Here is a 24,890-nt window from a genome sequence, read left to right on the forward strand (position 1 = left end):
GCATAGACCCATCCTGTCTGAGGCATTTGTGAGAGTCGTCGTGGTATGGGCTACAAAAGATGGTCCTTTGTTCCATTAGAAATATTAAGATTTTATTTAGAGGGATGATGGTCAGCAAGGGTCAATGCACATGTGCTGGATTGTAGAAAATCCTTAATGGTCTCTTTAGTACAGGGCTTTAAATAGTCTCCTCAGTAAAAATAGTTTTATAGTAGTTATTTCAGGAGAAATCTGCATTGTAATATTAGGACTAATTTAGCTGTCACTTAATTACTTAGTGGCTTAACGTAGGCTCCCAGAGATGTAGGAAGTAGCTGTTAGGGTATTGGTATTGTGTGAGATCTGATCACTAAATTCTCCTGTTGATTGCACTAGAGAAATATTTTGGGTAAAAATTCTGAAACTAAAAAAACATTCATTAGCTCAGCACTTCATTTTTCATTCTCAGCACATCAGAAATGGCTCCTCCCAATATGCCTACATTGAGCAATGCAATGTTACAATTGCAGCTATTGCCTCTTTCTGGTTGTCTAAATCAGCTTCAGTGGAACACCACAATGATGTAGCTGTAATACTGAGAAAAAAGCTCTTCTGTACCTTACATGGAAATGCATTGTTCTTACAGTCACCTATTGTCAGGATTTCAGTTTGTCAAACACATAATGCTGCTTTTACTTCTTATTAACTCTGTGCTGGATCTGGAGCTTGGTAATGAAAGCTGATAAATACATCTTCAGTAATCTTGCAAGAATGCTATCAGCAATTGCCTAGAAGTGCAACAGTGATAGTCCTGACTATGGTTGATTAGAAGGTGTAGGAGATTTTCTTCTATTAGATATTCATAAATAAAAAGGAACTTTACAGACCTTTTTATTTAAAGACCTCACCTAAATCCTCCTAAGACGAGTAAAAATCCTTCTGCCGATTTCAGTGGTAGGTGAGTAATTGGTTTGTAACTGCCCAAGTAATTTTGGCTGAAGAAAAGAATCTGGAAGGTTTAGCAAGTATTGGAAAAACATAATCTGATTAGAAGCCAGACCTTCCTAACCAGTAGTACAGGATATAAAAATGAAAATTAGTTTTCAGATAATTATGAAGAAAACTTTCCCAAATTCACATAGGAAACATTGTGATTTGTGCCATCCAGTGCAGTAGAACTGCACTGGAATAAATGAAACTGCACTAGAATAAATGGTTGAATAGAAAAGAAATCTGCTTTAGGAAAAGAATAAGAATTCTTATGTGTTATCAGTTCTTGGAGACACCTATTTTCTGAATAAATTGAAGCTAAGGAGGGGGAGTATATCTTGTATGATTTATTTGTAATTGTGAGAATGTCTCAGGGTGAAGGAATAGTTTGTTTTGGCTGGCATACGTGATTAACTAAGACACAGATACCCCATTGTTTTCTCCTTGTGTAGGAAATGAACAGCAGAGATTTACAGGCACCTGGATGTTACAGGAGCAGTTTCACATAATCCCTGACAAAAGTGAAAACAATACCTAACCAGTCTTTAAGATCCAAGGAGGAGCAGAAAGAACTTTAAAAATGGAACAGTAGTGGAGAGGTGATTTGACAAGTCTCAGAACCACAAAGATCATTCCTCTAACATTTGAGAAAATGAAACCTACTTGGAACTCCTTCATCACCATGCATGTACCCTCAATTAAAGCAGTGCCCCTGATAGCAGGCAGTGTAATCTGCATTTTATTTCACTCATGAGCAAAATAACAAGTTACTCAGGCCTGCGGCACTCATGTGTGATATGGGCCGTGTAATATCCTCTCCATTGAGTTTCCTATTATTAAGTTTGAAATAAAGAGTTCAAAATTAACTGTGACAATGATTTTATCTAGTGTTGGCATCACCATTAGCTTCTGCAGTTTACTGCTAATAAAACTTTAAATTTGCTATTACTTGTAATAACCTTTTTGCCACCTTAGCTGCAGAAATTAGACAGAGAACCCAGCCAAAACATGGCTAATGACATTTTCTATTTGCACAGAGGAACTGACTAGAAATAATGGCTGTTATTTATAAAGTGTTAATTCTATAAAGTACAATATTTCAGATTTCAGCTGATTAATTTGAAGCACTTGCTTCTTTTAACAGGCATCAGTGTTTCATGGTTCACATATTTAGCTGACCAACTTAATATGCAGTGTGTCAAATGGATCAGCATTCTCTCTGCAGCTGTCAGGCTGTTTTGAAAAACAGACACACAAGGCAGTAAAGGTAATTTCCTCTTTATGACGTACTGCCAAGATCTTCTGTTTAGAATGGAGGTTAATGAGGTAAAATCCTGAAATGCTTTCAGGTCCTAAAAATATTGCCCCAAAAGACCTTTTTAAGATGATATCTTGTCTTTCCTATGCTGTTATAAACGAAGAAAAACTGCACTCAAGTCATAGTGTTAAGTTGTGGAACTAAAACCTGCATCTCAAATTTAAGTTGATTTTCCTTACAATCTTTGTTTATCCTTTTGACATATTTTCTTGGCAATTGTTTCGAGCTTCCTAAGTGGAATTTGCAATAATTTCATTGAGGCAAGGACTTGAGCATCTTTCATCTGACACAGTGCCATCCAGAAGCACAGATTGTAAAATACCAATAAAACCACAAAAGAATTAAGTATAGGCAGACCAATGAAGAGACAGCAGCAAAACACTCAAGCTGAAATGCAATAAGCCATTTAGATCCCCTTAGCTAGAGTCTTCTAAGAAAGTACAAAAATTCTGTATTACTGCAGAGTCAGACACATCCTAAAAGGGTTGCAGAGGGAGCAAGAACTCATGCGAAGTAACCAATAAGGGAATTGATTAATGCTGGACATGTATCAAGCACCTCTTTTCCATAGTTTTCACAGCTTGGAATACTGGCTTTGAGATATGTGACTGTGTTTTCCTTTGAAGATGTATTTTCTTTTTTAGGATGGTCTCTTATTCCCTTTTAAATAATGTATCACTAGTTAATGCACATATGCAGGGTGTGAATCTGACTTTTTACATACCTGCAATTTGACTCTTCTAGACTGCACACTATTCCAGTGACAGATATCTAGTAAGGCTGTTACAGTAAGTAAAAAAACCCCAAACTCTGAAAAAACCCAACAAAAACACAAAAAGGGGGTTAAAAGAATGAATAAAAGGGAGCCGAGGAGAGTATAGCTCTTGTTACCTGGGGATTTGGGTGTTGCCAGGAAGAGAGGAACCTCTTGGTTTCAGTCTCTGCTCCATGGCAGTCACAGCACTATGTGACACTTGTTAAATACATGTAATTTTCAGGGCATAGACTGCTAGGTAGGGGCTCAGCTCCTAGAATGGAGAGTATTAAATGCGTGCCATAAACAGAGGAAGGTCGTGTTTCTTCTTGTTGATTTGCTCTGGCATAAGTAATCTTTAATTCTTCATTATGCATGTGGAACAACTCTAGAAGAGAGAGAAATTTTTTTTTCCCTTTTCTGCCTTCATCACAATGGGATGGTTGGGAAAATGTGCAGGGAAATTGGTGAAATTAATATGAATTCCATGAAGGACTGAAATGAATGGAATCAAGGATCTTCAGGACTACAGTGTCCTGAGTGCTAACTAAATATATGTTGTCTTGATCATGCAGTGAAATTAGAACATCAGAAAATAACAGAGTTGCCAGGAAAGCAAGAGGAAGAAGTGAGCTCTTAATGATGCTCATCATGTGCCTGCAGTTCTAATTTTGATTGCTTATTTCCTCTTTCCCTACTGACTCATCATTACTTCACAGGAACCAGGCAGAAAGTAATGGACCATGGGAATAGCAAAAAGAAGTTAGTTTAATGAAAACTGACTAACACATGAACATATGAGTCAGGAAGAAGGATTCAGATGACTGTGGAAGCTGATAGAGAGGAGAATGAAAGAACTGAGGGAGGAAGAGGCAATACAGGGCTGAGATATTCTTTTTTCTGCTAGCTTGTGTTATTGTCCTTTAAACTATACTTTGATTACCAGGGCAATTCAAAAGAGAAAAATTACACTTACATGATCAAATCAGTTTTATTTTGAAGAAAAAAATTGTAGTATACTCTTTGTCTCTGTTTCCTTCTTCCTTCCATCTCAGGATCCCAGCTTGGATTTTGTGTATCATGTAAAGCTTCTTTCATTAATAAAAGCTTGAATTATGGCAGTTATAGCACCACCTCTTCAGAGTGCTTGGGCAGCAAGGAAATAATTTAAATAATGAAGCACTACACACCATGCAAATATGCACATTCAGTGCTTTGAGCAGTACTTGTAGTTCTTGGTCTCTTTCTTTCTCCTAAATTTTAAATTCATTTTAAAAAAAGTCATTTAACTAACTTGCTTGAAAACATGGATGGTGGGGAGACACAGACTCATTATTTTGATGCATCATCTGAGAGAAATCCCAGCAGTGAGGATGATGATGGTGCAATACATTATCTTACAAAAGGTCATTTGGATGCTGCTCTTCTCAGCATTGCCGTCAAGAATTCAGTGCTCCCAGTAATGTTCTCAGGGTATGTTGGGTGTAGATGTTGACAGATATGCTTGGATGCTCTTGAGGCTTTTAAAGTAGTAAAGAAATATTTTTAAGTGGAGTGGCACCAAGTCTAGCCTTAAAGCTCTGTTGATGCTAATTCTCATTTTGACAATATATTGACTGTATTGTGAATAATTTCTAACTGGTCTTAGGCAGTGCACTTCCCAGCCTTACAAGTTTGAAAAAAACTGTTCCTAATTTCCATTGGAAAATGCCATAGGTATACTTGTGTGTGATGTCTGAGAAAGCAGTGAACAGAGGATAAAATTCTCTGTCCCTAAGTAGCTTTAACATGCAAAATGTTTTGTTCTGTGGCCTCTGATTCCTCCCCAGAGGAGAAGAATGCTGAGAAAGAGAGACATTAACAATATTTTGTCACCAATAGGTTGGATTTCCAATAGCATGGTTTTTTTGCATATCTTGCTACCTTAGTACTCTTTTTTTGGTAGGTGTACAATAATTTAAAAAAACCCCACAACCTTTTAGGCCATATTTTTGAAAAGCTTGTTCTTATCTCTGTTGATATGCTGAACTCACAAGTCAGGGTACCTCTGTCATGAATAAAATGCTAAAAATTTAGTGTTTGTGTAATTATTCATAGAAGTCAAGATAGGCAACTACAACTATTTCCTTAGTTGTTTGTCAGTCACAGTGACATCAGTCTATACATCAGTCAGATATTTTCTTTTAATGAAGAGATTTTTTTGTGACCTGGTAAGAAAAGTAATGATAATTAAATTTATGCCATTTTTCTATGTGTTTAAAAAAAGAATGGATGTGGCACTCAGTGCTATGATTTAGTTAAGGTGGTGTTAGGGCACAGGCTGGACTCAATGGGTGTCTTTGAAATCTAGTGATTCTGTGTGGGATCTTTCAGGTCTATTAGAAGTTTTCTAGCACTTTTTTTGCAAAATACATCTTGATCTTTGACAGATTTTTCTGAATGTTAAGTGATTAAATACAGATTTTGCCAATATATTATGATTTGGTATGCTTTGGACATTATTTCATCACCTTGAAGGCTGTGCTTTCAGAAATTATACTTTCAGCAAATCTCCTTTTAATTAGAAAAACTAATTTAAATTTTCTTTTTTTCCTTGCACAACTGAAATTCTTGTTTTAAAATTACACTTTGTGTATGTTTCAACCATGTGAGTATGTGCTACCTTAAATACTTTACACTATCCTTTCATGATACATCTGTTAAAAAAAGGAATTTGGGTTTTACCTTCAAGGACCATGGCCAGCTTAGCTTGGTGGCAAACATACTGGAGAATTAATGTCATAATCATTACAATTTTTTGATTGAGAGGCACTTAGAGACAGAATTGGATATAGAACAGCTTGAAATTCAAATTGAGGAGATATGAAAAGTAAACTTTCATCAAAATTGATGAAAGGCTGTCATTTAAAGAGAAGGCATTACTTCAAGGATCCATGTCTGTGAAACAGTCCTCAGTGGGCACTTGTGTCATTTATTTCTGAGCCAGTGCAGTGGGGGAAGCCTCTGGGGAGGGAGGTGTGGGTTGTGATGTCCTCAGCATTCCAAGTGCAGTGGGAGGCCTGCAGTGCTGCTGTGGTCACTGCTTTGGCTGCTTGGAGTTTCCTTTCCCTTCCCTGGCTCAGGGTGCTCTCTCACTTGTCTGACCAGCTCTCTGGTTTCTAGATCTTTCCCTGGCCAGGCAGGGCTGTTGTGAACTGTCTCATCTTCTCCTGGAGCTTTTATCCAGAGCAGCTGAATTTTGTGGTACCAGTAGAAAGAGAAGAAATTGTGGAGGAAGAGAAAAAATATGAAAAATCTCCTTTCAGTGCACCATTTCTTTTGACTAAATTAAAGTAGCTGTAGAAGTATGACTGTAGAAGCAGTAAACTCCCAGCTAATGACAGAAACAATTGTTTTAGTGTAACTTAATTATGTTAATTGATTTGACAACTTGAAAGAAAGGGGTTTTTGTATGGATGAGTGTTAGCTGGAGAGAATTCCTGTGGAGTGGAGACAGAAACTGCAATTTAGCACCAGTGCGTGGAGAGAGATCAGTAGGATGTACAGTAAGAGGACTGTAATGGGCCATAAAACTAATGTCTTTATTGAGTCCATGATTTTTAGTATCCATTAGTTATTGAATTCCTGGATTAGCTCTGGAAGGTTTTCAGTAAATCTTGTGTGTGCGTAAAGGCTGAAGGATTATTGGGGAGGGGCCATTTTGTGAAAATGTTTTTCTGCTAATAACTGTATTCTTTCTTTTTAGTGATCATATGAATTTGGTTTGGCACAAAAAATGTGAATTGTTGTTTTAAATGGTTGCTATGAGGACACTGTCCTCATCAGTACAGAGTTCACTAGATGGTAAAATAACATCCCATACCATCACAGCTTGCCATAAAATTCTATAAATCCAGAAACTACTCCAAGAGGCTTTTGGCATGAGCTCATTCTCGCTCATCCTGCTCTCAGATGCTGAATTTGTTGTAATGGCCAAATCTCCAAATATCCAGCAATTGTGTGCTATTAGAAAAGTGTTCTGAAGTACTCCAGAGAAATAAAAGTTCTAAGGAGAAATAATAGGTTTTATTTGAACTTTTATCAAATCTGAAAAAGAGGAAACAGATTCCCCAGTGAAGTATTATTAGACACAACTGTTGGCAGAGGCAGCGTAACAGCACTGGCACGGACAGGTCCTGTTCTCCTCCACTGGCATCTGGCCTTGCCTCTTTCCTCAGCTCCTCTGAATCCCTTAGTGAGCTGAGGCAGCTCACTCTAAGGCCAGAAGAATACTTAGATAGTTGACTGTTGACTGTATTAGTTTTTTTCTGTCTTGAGCTGCTTTGGCTCCTGCATGGTTGGTGAACCCGGCAGGCAGTGAGAGGAAGGATGACAGGAGGGGCAGGGCACCAGCACAGCAGGGCAGCTTCAGCAGTGACCAGGAGTCAGGCCAGCTCAGGAATTTCATTGGGTTAGTCCATGGCATCAACTCCTTGATTCATGGGCCAGCTGGAAGCCAGAGAGAGAAGGGAAGTACAAGCTGAGGAGCAGAGGAGTCAGCAGGAGGAGGTGTGTGAGAGGAGTGTTGTGGGCCATAACCAGTGTCTCGCCTGGATCTGTGATAAGGTTATGAGTTTCAGTTTCTATGAACATCTTCTGATGGTATTTTGTAGATCTCAGTGGTGTGTAGAAGTGGGAGCAATAGGTTAAAGTGTTTCTGAGTGCTAAAGGCTAAGCCACCAGAAAGAGAAGAGCTGTAAAAGCGTTAGCTTGCAAAGACTACTAGAAGTTTAACATGCAATCCTCTGACATTGTAAGCAGGAACTGAGGGAAAATCCCACACTTTTTTACCTTAGAGGACATTTCATTAATGCTGTCCCTTAGCAGCTTCAACAGACATTGATCTTCTGAGTTTTTTGTTTGTTCTGAAAGGTTCACATGGCAAAAACTGCTGACAGATCAACACACTGAACAGTCTTTTGAGAACTGGTAGGTAAAATTTTTCTCAAATGTTGTCTTTTGAAAAGTCATCTTTCTGCTCAGAGATGGCAGCTAGTCTATTGGCTATGAAATATAACTGGCTGCATTATTGCAACAAATCAGGCTTCTGGTGGTAGGCAGAGGAAACACAAACTTGTATATACAGTCTCAGCTCTTGGAGAAATTGTCAGCATTTAAGGGAGACTGGATTGCTGTCATGACATGAAACATTATTATTCCAGCGGGTGACATCCCAAGATTACTCATCTTTTAATTAAAATTAAAGAAAAAACCAAAAACAACAACAAAAACCCCAAACCACCAAACCCAAAACACTGCAAGAAAAATTAAATAAAAATAAAGTAAGAGTCATGAGAATGAAGGATGTTTGAAATGTAAAGCAGCTATAAGGAATTATATTGTATTTTCCTGACTCTTGAGATAGCCTGAAATAATAGTCCTGAATAAAAGTGTGTTTTCCAGGCAGCTCAGATTTAATTCCCAAGTCCTATTACTTGATTGCCTTTGTCCAGCACAAAGCTGCAGTGACTTCCCAGTGGAGAGGCAGAGACAGACAGGACCTTTTGACACCTGTAGGCACTTCCCAGTGAGTAGCTGCTGTGCCCATTCTGTTAATTTCCATTTTTAAAAGCGAGAATGAAAACTATGTGCTTGAAGTAGAAGTATGTTCCTGAAAGCATAGATCTGAATGAGAGAGGTGTTAGCATTTATATCACTTAGATAAGCCCTTTGGTCATAACCCTGAAGAATCTTAAAATCATGATTTTATTATATCATAGGTAAACTATTTTAGGTAGACTTCAGGAACATAGGTCATAGGAAGCCAATGCTATCATGTTGTAATAAGAGTATCTTCACAACTTATTTTCCTTTCCGTATTGCTGCTAGATTTATAGCATTATAAGCTACCAGAACAACGAGTGTGTCTGTGTTTAAAATACAAACTTTGCTGCGTAATGACTTACCACTAAATCCTAATGGATTTTTGTTTTGTTTCATTTCATTTTGTGGCTCATTTCTTGTTCTGTACTCCCAAAGATCTTCAACTCTGTGCTTTCTTTCTGAGTCAGGAATGAATTTTTAAAATAAGCACTTGTACTGTGAACCATAAAGCAAAATAGAGAGATGGAATCAAAAGAACATAAATTACTTTTAGTATTCTGCAAAGAAACTTTCATTTTGCTTTTCCTGTTGTTCTGAAACTATGGAAATCAATACCGAGCCATATATTCTGAGGGCAGGTCGTCTGTGAATGGGGTGCTTGCAGCAGTGAGCTCTGAAGGGGTTACTTCTGCCCTGCCTGACACAAACCTGCAGTTCTTTGCACTAAGTGTCCCCATGAAACTACATTTTAGCTGCACCTATCCATCTCAATGGCTGTTACTTTTTACTGTTTCAGACTGCTATCTTTTAGTATGGATTCACTGATAGATCAATATGACAAAAGCAAGATAAAGGACAGCTAGATGTACATGTCTATTATAAGCTTGGGATGTTAGAAAGCGTTTTTTGGGGGATAGAAAGCATATGGCATCCACCAGAAGCCTCATAAATGCTACTTTCCTGTTAAGTAAACCCAAGTTTCCTTTTAGTTTCTCTCCAACTTTACTGCCTGAACATTTTTATTTTGAGATCCTCCTGGCCCTTCTACGCCATTGAATTGAGGAAAATAGATTTGAAAGGGGAGAGTAGAAGTTGCTGTGAGAAAGAGGCAGTAGATGGGAGTGATGACATGTCCATACTGTAACAAGAGAAAATTGCAGTATGCGTGCTCTATTATAAACTTTATTATAAGCCAAGGGAAAACTTGACAGTTTTAAACTGACAGCATAAAAATAAAGAAAAGTATGGGTTCTGTGAGGAGACTTTAAAACTTCTGAGAACAGGTGGAAATTGCCATAATAAAATTTCTCCTACGAAGCTGTCCAAAAGAATAAAGAAATACCCTGGGGCCACTTTTTGATCTGGATAGGAGGGAAAGCTTTGTGGGTCTGTAAGACCAGGTGCTGGCAGGAACAGATTATTGGGTGCACCACAGACTGCCTCTGCCCAGGGCTGCAGGCACTCCCTATGAAGGCTGCTCTCCTAGAGCTCTTTGGTTGCCTTGAGGGTCAGAAAAATACAGAATTAACTTTGAAGCTTTTCATGAAATTAGGATGTATATGAAAGTTTCCTTTAATATTTGTTCCTTCACAGGAATACATGCTTAGCAACCTGGCTTCAAAAATATTCAAAAAATCTCTATGAAATTCCTTTCGGTTTCTTGAAATTGGCAACAGTTGGAAAAATGATTGTCAGGGAACACACATACACAGCAACTATGATAAAATTCTGTTGCTAATATGTATAATATTGTCCCCCATCAAACCAAGTTTCCATTTTTACGTAAGTTTGACACGAAATTTGCCTTGCGCTTTACTGTCTATGTTTTACATCTCAATTTGAGATGAAACCCATTAAACTGTGGACTCACAGCTGAAGAAAGGCTGAGGAACTGGATGTTTATATGTTTTCACTTATAGCTCTGCTTTCCTGAAATTGTAGCCATAAAATGAGGCATCAGTACTAGAGCAATAAATGTATGATAAATTGTCTTGCTAAAAATAATTTGCTTTGGAGAAAATTTGTCCTTAGTCATAGCTGGATAGTACAGCACCGTGTTCATTTTGAGTGAGTTCAAAGAAGCATGATGCATGAAGACAGTTTAAAACATTCTTTACTTTCTTCTGAAAGGTGTTCACCTTTCATCAGATTTTTTCTTAAATACCCAGCATTGAATGCATTTTGATATTCCCAAAGCAAACCTACAGTATTTTTAAAGGTCAAGGTGTAACTTCTCCAGTTTGAGGGGTATCTCAGAAGTGTGACTTAACTGGTTTCTTAAAAGGTGATGTTCAGCAGAGCACCTGTGTCTCCAAAGGCAGCTGTGCAGAGCTGCACCAGCCTTCTGGCTTCATCAACACTCCCGAGGTGCTTAACTGGAAGCAGCAGTGAATTAGTAAGGAGGACGTACAAAAGGAAGGACCTGTTTTGTTTCTTTTTGTAGCAGAACCTGTACAAGTACCCTGAAATAACTTGGAAGTGACTCCTTTTATCTATTAAACCTTTTTTTTTTTGATTGCTGGTGCTGTTATTGCAACACCAGTGGCCACAGCAATGCAGAGGTCCTACCTCAGGAAGATTTTCAGAGGTGTTTGAACTGTCAGTTTTTACAGATATGGTTAATCGCTCTGTCTCAGGAGATTATCTGCAGCTGAAATTTAAGGTTAATTTTTTTACATGCTGTGTAGTTTGGAGTGATTCTTCCAAGGAGGAGAGATCACAGAAACAGCTTTCACAGAATACAATGTATTTCAGTTGAGGTCGGCTGATCTATTGTTTTATAAAATGACTCTTGGTTTTACTGGGGATTTTGTGTGTTGTTGTTGGGGTTTGTTTGTTTAATTTTCTTTTTCCTTTGTTTCAAGTCAATTTGTCTTTGAGCAAAGTCGCGTTTCTGAAATGTCCCCTAATACTGAATTTTGTTGAGCACCAAACTCCTCTCCTGGAACTGTGTGTGCATTGGGTAATGTTAATTTCAAACTGTAAACTCAGCCTTAACTTGATATTTCTGAATTGCATGCCAGCAAGTATATAGAAGGCAAACATGCAGATGAGTTCAAACATATAGCAATTACTTGAATAAGAAGGGTGAGAAATTGAAATGATAAAGCACTTGATTCTTCTTCAGTGGCTCATAGTACCAATGCTGTACATGTTCTCAAGGGTTAGCACCACTCTGCAAGGAGCTATCAACCCTTTTTTATATTCAGTCCCTCATAGTAATGGTAATTGCTGCTGCTTTTTTTTTTTTTTAAGAACATAGAATATCTTTGTCTGAATATTTTTTAAATGGCACAAGAAAAGTGGCATTGTTTGAAAATCCCAGTGGTGTCATAACAAGACTTCACATAAACATTAGATCAAGCAACCACAAGCAGCCTGTGGATTATTCTGGGAAGTTTTTAAAACGTGGGATACATGGCATTATTTAAGTATTTATAAATGTCATCTCATCTGCTATAAGGAAAGCTAATAGACTGTTTTGCAGACATTTCAGCTCCAAAAAGCAATTGCTTCTGTAATCTATTTCTATAAAATCGGCAAAAGTGGAAGCAGGCGTACTATGGGTCAATACCAGTGAAAGGCCTCTCTGCAGACAAAAGATTCACAGTCCATTAAGTTTCAGGTCTGTCTTGATATGGATTCCTCTGATGTATTACTATTATATCCTATTTTTGTTGACTCAGTTGCTGTGTCAGCAAAACCAAACATTTTGGCTTGTGTCCCAGCATCAAGCTGTCTGTGGAGGATATGTGTTTGCCTCCACCACGACAGTAATGAGAAACTGGCATTAGTTTGATTTGCATAATTGTACGCTTCTAACTTAGACTCTGTGTCAGTAGGAGACAACTTATTGTGATGATACTCACTGCACATTATTCGTTTTGTGCAATCAGCATTTATTTATGCAAATTTCATCATTACAAGAGGTCATTTTCCAACCTTCTACCATGAAATCACTTTTTCTGCCAATGAACAGTAAGAAAACACCATAGGAGAACAGCCAGGTATATTTGTCATTCACACTCCTTGGCCAAGACACTGCAAAGGGTTTATTGTGTGTGTGCATATGTGTTTAAAAATATGTTTTATGAAAGACTGACAGCTCTAATGACAAAACTAAAATTTGATAGACCACATGTGATTATTTTAGACAAATGCTGTCAAAAAAGGCACACACAAAACTCAAAACAAAACCAACTGTCTTGCTAGTTATGAGAGTTTCTATAAGAATAATTTATAGACTGAAAAAAATATTTTGTGTTCCCCAGATGATCAGTGGAATGTTTTCCGTGATAAGAAGCAGAACCCTGTAATTTATTCATGTGAGAGATAAAAAACACAGAATAATAAACTAGGATGTCCCACTTGTAACAGAGACCTGAAATAGCAATAAATGTTGAAAAAGCTTATCAGAATAACTTGGATTTTAAGGATTCATGAAGTAACCAAAAAGATTCTCTTGATAGAAATGCTTCCAAGGTCACATTGTTTATCTTATCACTAGTGATAGAGGGACCTCTTAAGGTTTTATTTGCAAGTAGCTGAAACAACACCAGAAATCACTCTTTTCCCTAAACAATTGCTCCTTCCTAAGTTTAAAAAGACTTGGATATATGTCAGCACTTATAAGGGAAGAAGAAGTTACACAGAACAAGTAATTTGGGTGCTGGTTGATTGAGAGAGTGGTGAGTACTTAACAGATTGTATCCTCACAAGAGGCACAGAGCTCACTGGACTTCCTAGCATGCAAACTATTGCTGACAAGAAAAGAATGAGAGCACAAATATGGCTTTACCTTTTATCCTCCCCAAAATAATCGAATCTGTAATTCTGAGCAGAAAAATTGCATGTACTATCCCAGCAGTTAGACTAAAACATAAGTACTATAACTAAATACAAAACAAAACCCACAGGTGAGCCACTTCTACAAAGAACAGTTGTTTGTAATGGTCCTTCTTTATGTAAAAAAAAAAATCTGTAAATCAGATGTTTTAATACACAGGGGGAAAAAAAAAAAGCACTTTTCAAAAGAATGAGTGTAGCTGAAATCTGTTTATGTGCTCACTTGGAAAGAAGCATTCCAATAGCCCAGCGCATGCATCTGGGAGAAAAATTTCTATCCGCAGGTGTGCAGGAGATGATTAGCTCCTAAATATTTTTGCAGCCCTTGCTTCATGTGGGAATAAAATCCTCTATCCTGACATATGCTGTTTCATAATTCTTGAGTGAAAAGGTTCTTAAAGAAAACTCAGTTGGGCAGCCAATGCTGTATGAGCCCCATGTGGTAAATGAAGCTATGTGAGCTCAGAGTTTAATAAGATGATACTGCTCTTTGTATCATTAACCCGCAGTCAGTCGACATGCTGGATTAAGATTAGAAATTGCATAGTTAGGAATTCCTGATTATTTTTTAAAATTATTTTTATTTTTAGTTATGAGGTAATTGAGAAAGAAGAAAGGCTAAATTAAAAGGACTGTTTTAGGAATAAATTCAAGAACAGAATGAGGAAATAAAAGTAAGTCCTAAAAGAAAAAAAGTCTGTAGAAGAAAAGTGAAGAAAAAGGATAGAATAGTGCTGTAAGATACAAAATCTCTGAGAGGGGAAAAAATAGTTTCATGATAAGAGCCAGTGCCCTTTGAAGGACAGAACAAAATCCCAAATTACCCAGAGGGTCAAATGAGATGAACCTATTGGACAAAGACAAGAGGCAGAAATAATAAAAGTGTGAGTAAAGGAGATACTCATCTGCAAAGCTTACAGAATCTTTGTGTTAGCCAAAACACAGGAGATGTATCCATGAACCACCACCAAGGTGAACCCCAAGTACCATGAATGGGTGATTAGGAACGGACAACATAGATGTATGATAAGGGAAAGACAACTGTCTGAGGACTGAAAAACATAGAATATATCAAATATTTTTGAGAAAGTATTAGGAAAACTCAACATATGGAATGAAATACTCTCAGGGGCATATTTGAAAGAACTTAAGGGACGCCAACTGAGTAGCTGAAAGGAAGAGGCAGGAAAAACTGACAATAGCAGCCTGAAGAGCAAATGGTTGTGTCTGGAAAAAATGAAGGGTAGATTTTTTTTCTCTAAAACTTGACTTTGAAAATTGCTTTCAAACAGAAGAAACTCCCTAACAACAGTATTCTTTTTAATTTCACTTTTATGTTACTAAGCTGGTTTAAGTAACAAACAAGAATTTTCCCTCCTTCTTAATTAGATAAGTATATCATATGCAAAAACATTATGTAGGGACACTTTGATTTCATGAGGTCTTCACTCATGAGCTGCCCCAGGCACAACTGTGATAGCTAATGAATGCTTTACTAGTGTATGGCAAAGAGAATTCTTCCCATTTTCTCTGAAACAAATAGATACTCCTTAACTCTCAGATTTTAATCTCATGTCATGCTAGTGCTAATACAGGCAGAAGGTGAATTATAGAACCCATCTTCTGTCACATCCCTAGCCCAATTATAACAGTCAGGCTCGGGTTTCGACATGGTTTTTTTTCTGTAAAAGATGTGACATATCTGAGTTAAAAATTCCAAAGGTTAGTCTGTTTTATTTTGACTAAATATTTATGATTCCTTTGACTGTACCTGAATTTTTAAGTCTTACTGACTCATAGACCAGCCTCTTATGCAAGTCTTCTGATATGGCCTGGCTGTGGTTCATCCAAAATAAAACAAAAATGGTTTGTCTAGAAATTAGAAAATGAAACCTGGGTAAATCAGAGGGAAGATGTTTGTTCAGATGTGCTGTTCACTGAAATGCATGAGACTATATATCAAATCCTAAAGCTGCATTGTCATTGTAAGTTCTTGCAGTCACTGCTTAGATTCTCTGATAACCAGTATGGATTGTCAGGACAAATATGTGGAGAACTGGGGAAGACTGGGGGGTCTTGTAAGTAGGGGCTTGATGTCTGGAGCTGTGTAAACTCTGATTATAGTCTAGTGTTTCAGCCCCAGTCTGTCTCTAATTTTATACCTGCTCTGTGTCTGCCTACTATAGAGTGCTCTTTCTGTTAAAGGACATCACATGAGGTACATATTGCTTAGCAGTCATCCACACCGTTCCAGTGGGTTTCTTTTATCTAAATCAAGAGCATGTGTGGATGCTTGTTGCAGATTTCAAGTACACTATGCCAATGATTCACACAAGGCAAAGCCCTGTTTGTTGAAAAGAAATCTATGGCCATGGCAATTATGATATAGCTGAAGTTTTCTAATGGTGAAATGTCTTTGATTCTATATAATAAAAACCATGCAGCCTTGGAAATATTTATTAAAATGTTTTAAAATATATTATAACAATTGATTTATGGATGGGCAGAATGAAAAAAACAGAAACATTATGAAAGGTTCAGGAGAATGCCAGCTGCTTTGAAGTTGTGTTTAACTTCTGCAGATACCTTTCCAAGCTGCACTGGGTTTGATTCAGACACTCAGGTTTACGTTCACCCTACCAGTCATTAGCCATCAAAAGGCAGCCATAAAGTTTGTCACCAAGGCACCTTTTGTGGTCAATGGAGAGACCAGGGTCCCTCTGCTGATCTTTTGTTATTGCTTACCTGCTCCTCTGGAGGCGCTTGCTTTTTCCACATCTTCACAGTGGAAGTGGTGACTTGCTTAGAGCGGGTGGTTCCTTCCCCTGAGGCTGGGGAGTCTCGTAATTCTGTGCTGAAGTGGATGGCACTGCACACCCACTGTGTCACGCGTCTCCCCCGGCAGGAAAGGTTTAGAAACGTGCTGAGAGGTTTAAAAATGGGAAGGCTGCACCTCCAGTTTAGTCAGATGGATGAGTTGGTGTAAAAGCCATGTGCTGTGTGCTTGAAGTATTTGTAGAACTCCTGGAAAAACCCGCTAACAACTATTCTGTGCCATTTTGTTGATCTTTGTATGGGAGAGTGAGCTGGGGTTAAAATCTGGAAAATTCCTAACCTAGGTTGGAATTAGAATCTGAAAAATACATTTTGATCTTTTGTCTTCTCTCAATTTGATTGGCTCTGATAGGACACGATGAGATTGAAAATACGACTTGGAAAAGCTTCTGCAGTGAATTTCATAACCATCAGGAAATTTAAAAAAAAATTAAATCAGTAATTAAGCCTCCATACTTGAATAACACAAGTGGTTAAATTTTATTTTCATAGCTTAATTAAGATCTTTAAAATAAGTTTGCTTGTGGTCACCTTAAAAGTAATTAGAATTTTTTATCTACGTAGAAACTCCAGAATTTCATTTTCATTCAAATGACTGATCTTTTTTCTTTGCTTTCTTCAGCCTTCTTATGTATAGTAGGATTTAATTCAAATGAATTAAGTATTTGAGGTCTTTATTTTGAAAATAAAACATATAAAATAGCAAAAAAAAAAAAAAGGTATTTTATTTCTGGGATTATTTTTTCCTTCAGTCAAAAAATTTTGCCAAAAGCAGTACTGGCCACAAGCAATTTCATTCTCAGATTTAATTCTGTGGGAATTCCTTCTTAGAGAATATTTTTTGACATTGTGAAACATTCAGATGAGTGTAAAAAATTATTCTTTAAAATGAAAATAGAAGTTAAAAAATAGTTCAAATAGCTTTAAGAAGAATTTACATGAAATTCATAGTGAAGTATAGTCCTGACTTTGCAATGATTATATGCTTGCCCAAATTAACTTAATGCAAACTTCTAGCTCCAAAATTAATAATGTATGTTTGTATTTCACCTGCAGAATGTTTGGAAAAAATTTTAGTGTCTCTACAGAATTAATATAGTGCACATCTAAAGATTATATTTTAAAATGGAGCTTACTTTTTCTCTATGCCAAAATAGATCCTCCAGTTATCAGTTTTAGTCACTATGGCATAAAAGATCTGTCTGTTGTGCTTATTGAACGTCAATTTTATAGTAATCCAAATTATTTAGAATAATTTTATATATGTCTTAGGATATTTTTATAGTATTATTTGAAAGAAATACTCTGTATTGATTAATCCTAGCAGGATCCCATAGTCTGTAGCAACTGTACAGTATTTGGGGTTTGGATAGATGATCTCCAGAGGTCCCTTTCAGCCTGAACTATTCTGTGAATCACAGTCTCATTGCACAGTACACATGAATTTAAAGATCTAGGATTCTGAAAATCAATACTTTAATATAATTTAATACTTCTTACATCTCCCTGAATTCTGATTTCCTCTTATACTTGGTACACATTCTTTCTTGCCTTATACCAATATAATTTGAACAGAAATGGCTTTTCTGCTTCATATTTCAATGTGTATATTAATGCTTATAAATCCAAATTCTGTTAGTTATTCTGTTAGTTATTTTATCCTCCAAAAGGGTTCTTATAAAAAACATCTCTGCATGTTTCAGGGCAGAAAGTCGCTTCTTCAGAGTACAGAGTAAAAGTAATATCAGTGGATGCACTCTAACCTAACATAATTTTCTATTTTCATAACACAGTAAGATTATTATATAGAACAGATATATTTTATGTTTATTCTGGCATTTAATTCTTTTTTTTTAACTTAAATGAATGGGCTTGACAAAACTAAATGGGATATCAGAAGATGAGAATTGAGGAGCATTTATTGATACTTCTCCAATTCATGCCTCTGGTGGTCCCATCTAAATGGGAGCTTTATCTGAACTGCTGCTTTGACAAGTTTCCCCCTCTTTATCAGGACTTGAGAGGCAGGAGTATGACATGGCTAAAAAAGTCTCTGGAAGATTACCACTGGCAGAGTTTTCTTTATTTCAAATGAATTGTCTAATGCCCTCATACCACCAAAGTCATGAAAAACATCTGATTTGTCAGTTGTAAACCTTCATATAATGTTACAAAAATAAATACAGATATTAGCATTTTTAAAGAATCTGTTTTGCTTACAGTGATAAAACAATTAGTCTAATCTGAACACATGAAATGATGGGCATATTATTTTAAAAGAAAGATTAAATAGGCTTCATGGTGAAGGAGAAAAGTAAGCTTGAGAACAGCCCTCTGTTTTTTCAGAACAATGCCTGTAATGGTCCCATATATTCACATGATGAAAGAATTAATTCATGTTGCCATTTAACTTCTGTCACTGAATACTTATGGGCGGGCTGCTAAACATGGGGATCCTCACTCTCAAATGCATCACCACAAGCTCTGACAGATTAAGTGCCCACATTATGCTGGTATCTTCACTGGATCATGACAGATCACTGTGCTTTGGAAGCACTTGGTTAATGACATGATTTACAGCTCGCTGAGGGGAAGAGGCAGAGGGCTGTTCCAGAGTGAGTGATGCCCTGTGCATGTGGGCTCTTATGAAACGACATCTTCATGGCCATTTGTGGGGTTGTCAATATCCATCACTTAACAAACGATGTTTCTGGTTCACTGAACATTGGTAAACGAGACACCTTACGAATCAATTCTGGTGTGTTTGTGTTGTTCAGTGTCACTGGACAGAGTATCCTGTATGTTTGCTGACCTTTTAACTAATAAAAAAATAAGTCATGTTAGTGCAGAAAAAAAAAGGGGTTTTATACAGAGCAAGCTCAGGTGAAGCATTCAAGCTTTATTTCTGGATGATGGCATGTTTTAGTTAGTCCAAACATCCACGGACTCCATTATATGGAATTTACAAGAGTGAATCTAGTAAATATTTGCAAAAATCTGGAAACATAGTAAATCTTTACATTCTAAATTTTCAGGGAATTAAAAGCAATAACTTAGAAAATATTTGTGATTTCCGTTACCTTGACTGTAAATTTAGTTTTAGGAAGTCCTTTCAGAAATTTTATCCTGCTGTGTAATGGGTCCAGCATAGCTGTTTCCACACCAACTCTGTAATTATTTCATTCGTGAATTGGCTGAGGTAGTACGAGTTTTTGCCTTTTCATCCTTTGGGGTCCTGCAGATGTTGTGCAATATGCATGGCTTAGGTAAGGGAAGCTGCTGTAGCAGTTATAAAGGATGTTCCTTGTGATCTTCAACTCTAATTTTGCCTTCAACCTCTGGTCCAAAGGGCAAAGCCTGTATTTAGAGAGGAGGCCGCTAAAGGAAAAAGTGCACTACTGTGCTCCATTTCACTCAAGGTTTCAGCATGTATTTGTTGCCTGTGTTTTTACTGCCTTGAATTTCCTTCAAGACCCAGGAGCATTGGCAGGAGCTTTCATTATTCACTGGCCCTTGGCTCTATTACATGCTGATATCTGTTCCCCTAATTTCCAAGCTGCTGTGAAAGACCAGACAAGATATTTCCAATGTTACCAGTATAGCTCCTGCCTGAACAAAACCATTGCAGTAGCAGGGCTTGATGTTCTTGATTTACCTTTTAAGACCAGGACTACTACTGGATATCCTAAGATAAGGTGATCATCTTGCATGCAAAGGCAGCTTTCCTTCCTCTCATATTCCAGATGGGTATCAGAAGAGATCAAATTCTTCAAATGCTCAGAGGTTAGTGCTGATAAAAGCCTACATTGCTAGGTGGAAAAGAATGTAACTTCATAAGAGCAACATCCATTCCATCCCGGTACTGCATAGGTAATTGGTTTTGTTGGTCTGCTCTCTCTTTTAAGTAGTTGGTGCTTTCATTAGATCTGTAACAGTGCTCTACATTCCTCACAAAGGCTAATTGATACCTACCTCTCTTGCCTTCAAAAGGTTTCACAAGAATTTTTCCACCACTAGTACAGCTGCCTCCCCATTCTCCTTTTCTCCTTGCCACAATGAACTGTTGCAACTGCTCATATTGTGTTGGCTGCTGTATATTGCTATGGCACCTTGTAAAGTAGCAGTTCTAAAGCCTACAGGAATAGAGGAGATGCTCTTCACAGAACCTCCCTCTAAAGTAATTTGAAAGGAGTGTCTTAGGCCATAATTCAAGTCCTTAAATCTGTATAATTTCATGTTCTAATCAAGTAGTCTATTTCCAGAATTTTTTGCTAAACTACTTTCTAATCACAATTTTCTGGAAATGGGGTTTATTGTTTCCTTGAAGGCTTAAAAGTCATCAGTGTGAAGGCTATGTATTCAGATAGCAGGTTGTGTTAAAGTTTGTAATAATGCAGTAATTTAGGATTCCCATGTATTACATTCGTTGTAATTAAAGTCGAGTCTTCTCTAGCACATCCTGCTGTTTCAATTTTCTTTCTACTGATGTTAATGCATACTAGGAATTTACTTGGTATGATCAGATCGTACTTTATTGTTATGCTATTTAAACATGGATATCTAAGATTTCATTCAGCAGAGGTGCACAATATGTTTTCTTGGATTAGACTGCCAACCCACTTCAGTGACCAGTATATCATCTGGGAATCACAGAGTGTCCCCAGATATTTCTTTCCCTGCCCCAATTCCTGGCATTGTGGAGTTCTAATACATGGGATGTTGTGGAGTAATGAAAATAAGTAATAGGTGTCCTTTACCTTTTTGTGCTGTAGAAAAGGACCAGAGGAAGATGCAGCTGCATCTCTAAACCACACAGATAATCTGTGTGGAGCACAGACCTGTCTGGGGCATTTATTTGCTGCTTTTTCAGGCTTGTGTAATTTTTCCTCAAAGACAAAACTTTTCTTTTTGCCTTTCTTGGTGCCTACTCCTCAGGTCACTTAGAGTTTAGTTATTCTGAGGTAGAAGCATGAAAAGCAATACTTGCTTCTACCTCCATTTGGAAGAAAATAAATTCCATAATCTAAGAGTCTGCTTAGAAGTCAGCAGGGTTTTGGTTATTTTTAAATTCCTTTTTTTAACAAAAATGTAGTGATTTTATGTTAAAATAAATTTGACTTACAAGAGTCTTGTCAAGCTGAAATCTTGTGATTTTTTCTTACTTTTCCCAATAACATTTCCATTCTCTCTTGAGCCATTGCTGGTAATGAAAACCTGATTGTTGGATTCCATGAACCCGGGGAGCTTGTGTCCAGAATTTCTCTCATACAAGGAATAAAACAAGGAAATATAATACCTCAGTAATAGGTCATTCTGTGAATAAAAGAGTTGTTCCCCTTCCTCCAGAAAAGAAGCCTTTCTCTTTGATAAAGTGTACAATGCACAAAACATCAATAATAGAGAATTTCTTCCTTAAAATATTGTGAAGGCATCTAGTATTTTGCTGGAAGCTCTCAGCATCTCGCAGAATTTTGCCATAAGAGGGCATGTGTGATTCTTCTAAAGGACATGAGGAATTGGTTGAGGAATCTGGGCTCTTGAACCAGTAGTGGGGAAGGTGATGAACAGATATGCTGTAAAAATGAACAAGCTAATGGAAATTTGAGCCCAGAGTCTGCAGCATGTTTAAGCTAACTGAAATGGAAGGTCTGAAGGAAAGCATGGGCTGAGAACAAAATCACAGGGCAACCCCCAAAAGGATTGTTGCATCTACAGGAACATTAAATAATACTTATATCACAGCTGGCCAAATACATAGTCAATTATTTTTACTCTGTGTTTATGTTTTGAGGCCTGGCTTTGGCCAGAACAGAAAAATGATGCTCTCTTAAAGGTAGAAGGTTTCTATTTCATTTTGGCACCATATTTCACATACAACAAAGCTGAAGATCAAAGTAGCATTCTGGCTTCACCAAGAAATGGCAGTTCTATACCTGCACACTGAACATCCTGGGGAAATGCTCCTCCCCCTGCAAATGCTTCAGGCTGAATACTCCTGTGCCCTCCTAATGCCTGTGAAGTGTTTGGAGCACATTTTATTGAAATTATTAGAATACACAAAATCAAAGACTTGAAAAAATGTTAAAAAATTTAAGATTACTGGTGAATGATCAGAGCACACAAAACGTTAGATGCCTTCCATCTTATTTTACATATGAGCCTCCTTTGATCTTCTTCTCAGTCTTCTACATGGCTTTCTTGTGCTATTAGAATTGTTCTGCTGATAATCATAGCAGAATGAAAGAGTCAGTCAAAGTCCAGCCAAGATGTGGGAACTTGCGAAAATTTGAACATCTGTTTAATGTTATATGTAAGTGTAATGTTTTTAATTCTGTGTAAAAATTCACATTTTAGAAAACCTTGCATTAATATGAAAATGAAAGAAAATGGAAAGATCATGGGCTTATCTGAGAAGTCTGTGGCTGGACATGGTAACCCATTTAGTACAATCAGGAAGCGTGGCTTGTTAGCATCAGGTCCAATTCCTTATGGAACATTTAGAGTGATGCTAAGGGAATATGAGATGATAGCTTTCAAAATCAATAGTGTTTCCTCTTCTAGCAAGAGCACTAGGAGCTGTTTAGAATAAGATTGTATGACAGTTTCCACTCTATGTCCCTCTTAATTTCTGTAGAAATTGCTAAAAGTTTTACTTTTAAATTTTGATGAATTCATTAACCCAATAGCTGTACATTGGAGTGCAATCCATACAGCGAAAAAAAAAAAAAACTGTATAGAAAGTATTCCTAGAAAAAATGTTGAAAGAAACTGTAAAAAAAAATTTTAAAAAATTTGGAAGAAACTGTATTCTTTACTGATTGGCAAACAATGTCTCCCTTTATCCTACAGTTAATCTCAGCTGGTGTCTGTTCCTCTTATTAACATTTTATTACTGGTAGTATTTTACTTGGGAATAACTACACCAAGTGTTATGCAGGGAAAGGACCTCAAACTGGCTCCAGACTTTAGCCTCTGAACAAGTGTGCCTATTCCAGCGTTTCAGTTTGGATAAAATTTCAGTTTTGGTGTATTTTTGAATGGAATTTCTGGATTATCCCTGCTTCCTGTGCTTTGATTCCCATCACAGAGTAGATTTCAGTCACCTGAGGACTGTGGAAAAGTCCATCTGACTTCCCAATGATGTATACAGTTTGATCATACTCCTCTGGGCTGCCATGGAGACAGTGTGTCACAGAGGCAGTTTTCTGAATGCCTAGGATATGTGTCCTAGGGGAGGTTGCAAGGGAACAGATGTGCAGGTTGCTGAAGTGGGATCCCCATTCCTTAGTGCTTGATTGATATTTAACTGTGGCTTGGCACCCAAAGTATACATAGAAAGAGGTGAGAAAAGTTCAGAGGGTTTGAGGGTCCAGCAGACAGGCTGGGGAAAGCCTTCCTGTACACGTTGGAAACTCAGCAGCTGGAAAACATGCTGAAGATGTTTTATTTTGATGAGAGGATTATAATTAATTGTACAATTACAGTATTGTCATGAAACACTTAAGAGCCCTCTTGAGCCTTGCCAGGTTTCCAAAGAATGAGTCTCAGAAGTAGTTTCTGTTAAACACCGTAGGAAATGCTACAGTCATGGAAAATTTAGCTTTCACATTAAAATACATAGGAGATATCCTGATTTGGAAGTTTAGTTCTGCAAACTTTTAGGTATAAATGCAAAATGCAGCATGTTTAGCTCCAGAATCCTTTGGTATTTTAATGTGTGGAGAGGAGGCCTGCCCACACCTCCACATAAAGGCACCACCCATTTTTATCTCCAACCTCGGACCTACATTCCAAATCTTGCAAGGGGTGAAATGTAATTATACAGTCACCTAAATTGCTACACAATTATAGTTCATTCTGAATGTGCCATATAATAGTGCTTCAGAATCTGAGCTTTCATTGAAGAAGTAATTAAGCTTCTTCTCCTTATGGTTACAAAGATAACCTTCAAAATGTCAAATGAGCCTAAGCAGTTGCCTTGATTTCTGTCTGCATCTGCAGACAGCTTGAAACAGTAGCTTCAAGAAAATGATACCATGTGCTGCCCCCTTCATTGTGGGTGCTGCTACTGAGGGAGCCTAGTGAAAGCATTCTTGTTAACTATTTCACAGCTGATAGATCTAGCAGAAATAGCCAATCCAAGAGCTGCTCTGATCTCTTTAGACATAATTACAAGGAAATAAAATGTAGGTTTCATTGATACCATTGATTTTGTTAAGCTTATCCACAGTAGGGAAGAATTGATGAATTAATTTGTTTGCTATAATTTAATATCCTTCTCCTTGTACTCAAGATATTAAAGAAGGTCTTGATGTAGTCTTTATCACACCCCTGACAAAAATATCAAGTAATGAAGTAACAGCTCTGCTGTTTTCCATTTGTCTGCAGAAACTCCATCCTTCTCATCAATGTCTTGTGTCACACAATTGATGTAATGATTCCCTTTTTTTAAAATAAATTATCTTCTCTCTCCTTTTTTCACCAAATTGAGTTATTTGTCTAATAATAAAACACATAAAATAGGTGGATTTAAAAATGGCAAAAATCTATATGCTACAGAAGAGGGCATATGTCCAGGAAGATAGT

The sequence above is a fragment of the Melospiza georgiana genome, chromosome 9, assembly GCF_028018845.1.
Source record: "Melospiza georgiana isolate bMelGeo1 chromosome 9, bMelGeo1.pri, whole genome shotgun sequence".
NCBI classification, from domain to species: Eukaryota; Metazoa; Chordata; class Aves; order Passeriformes; family Passerellidae; genus Melospiza; species Melospiza georgiana.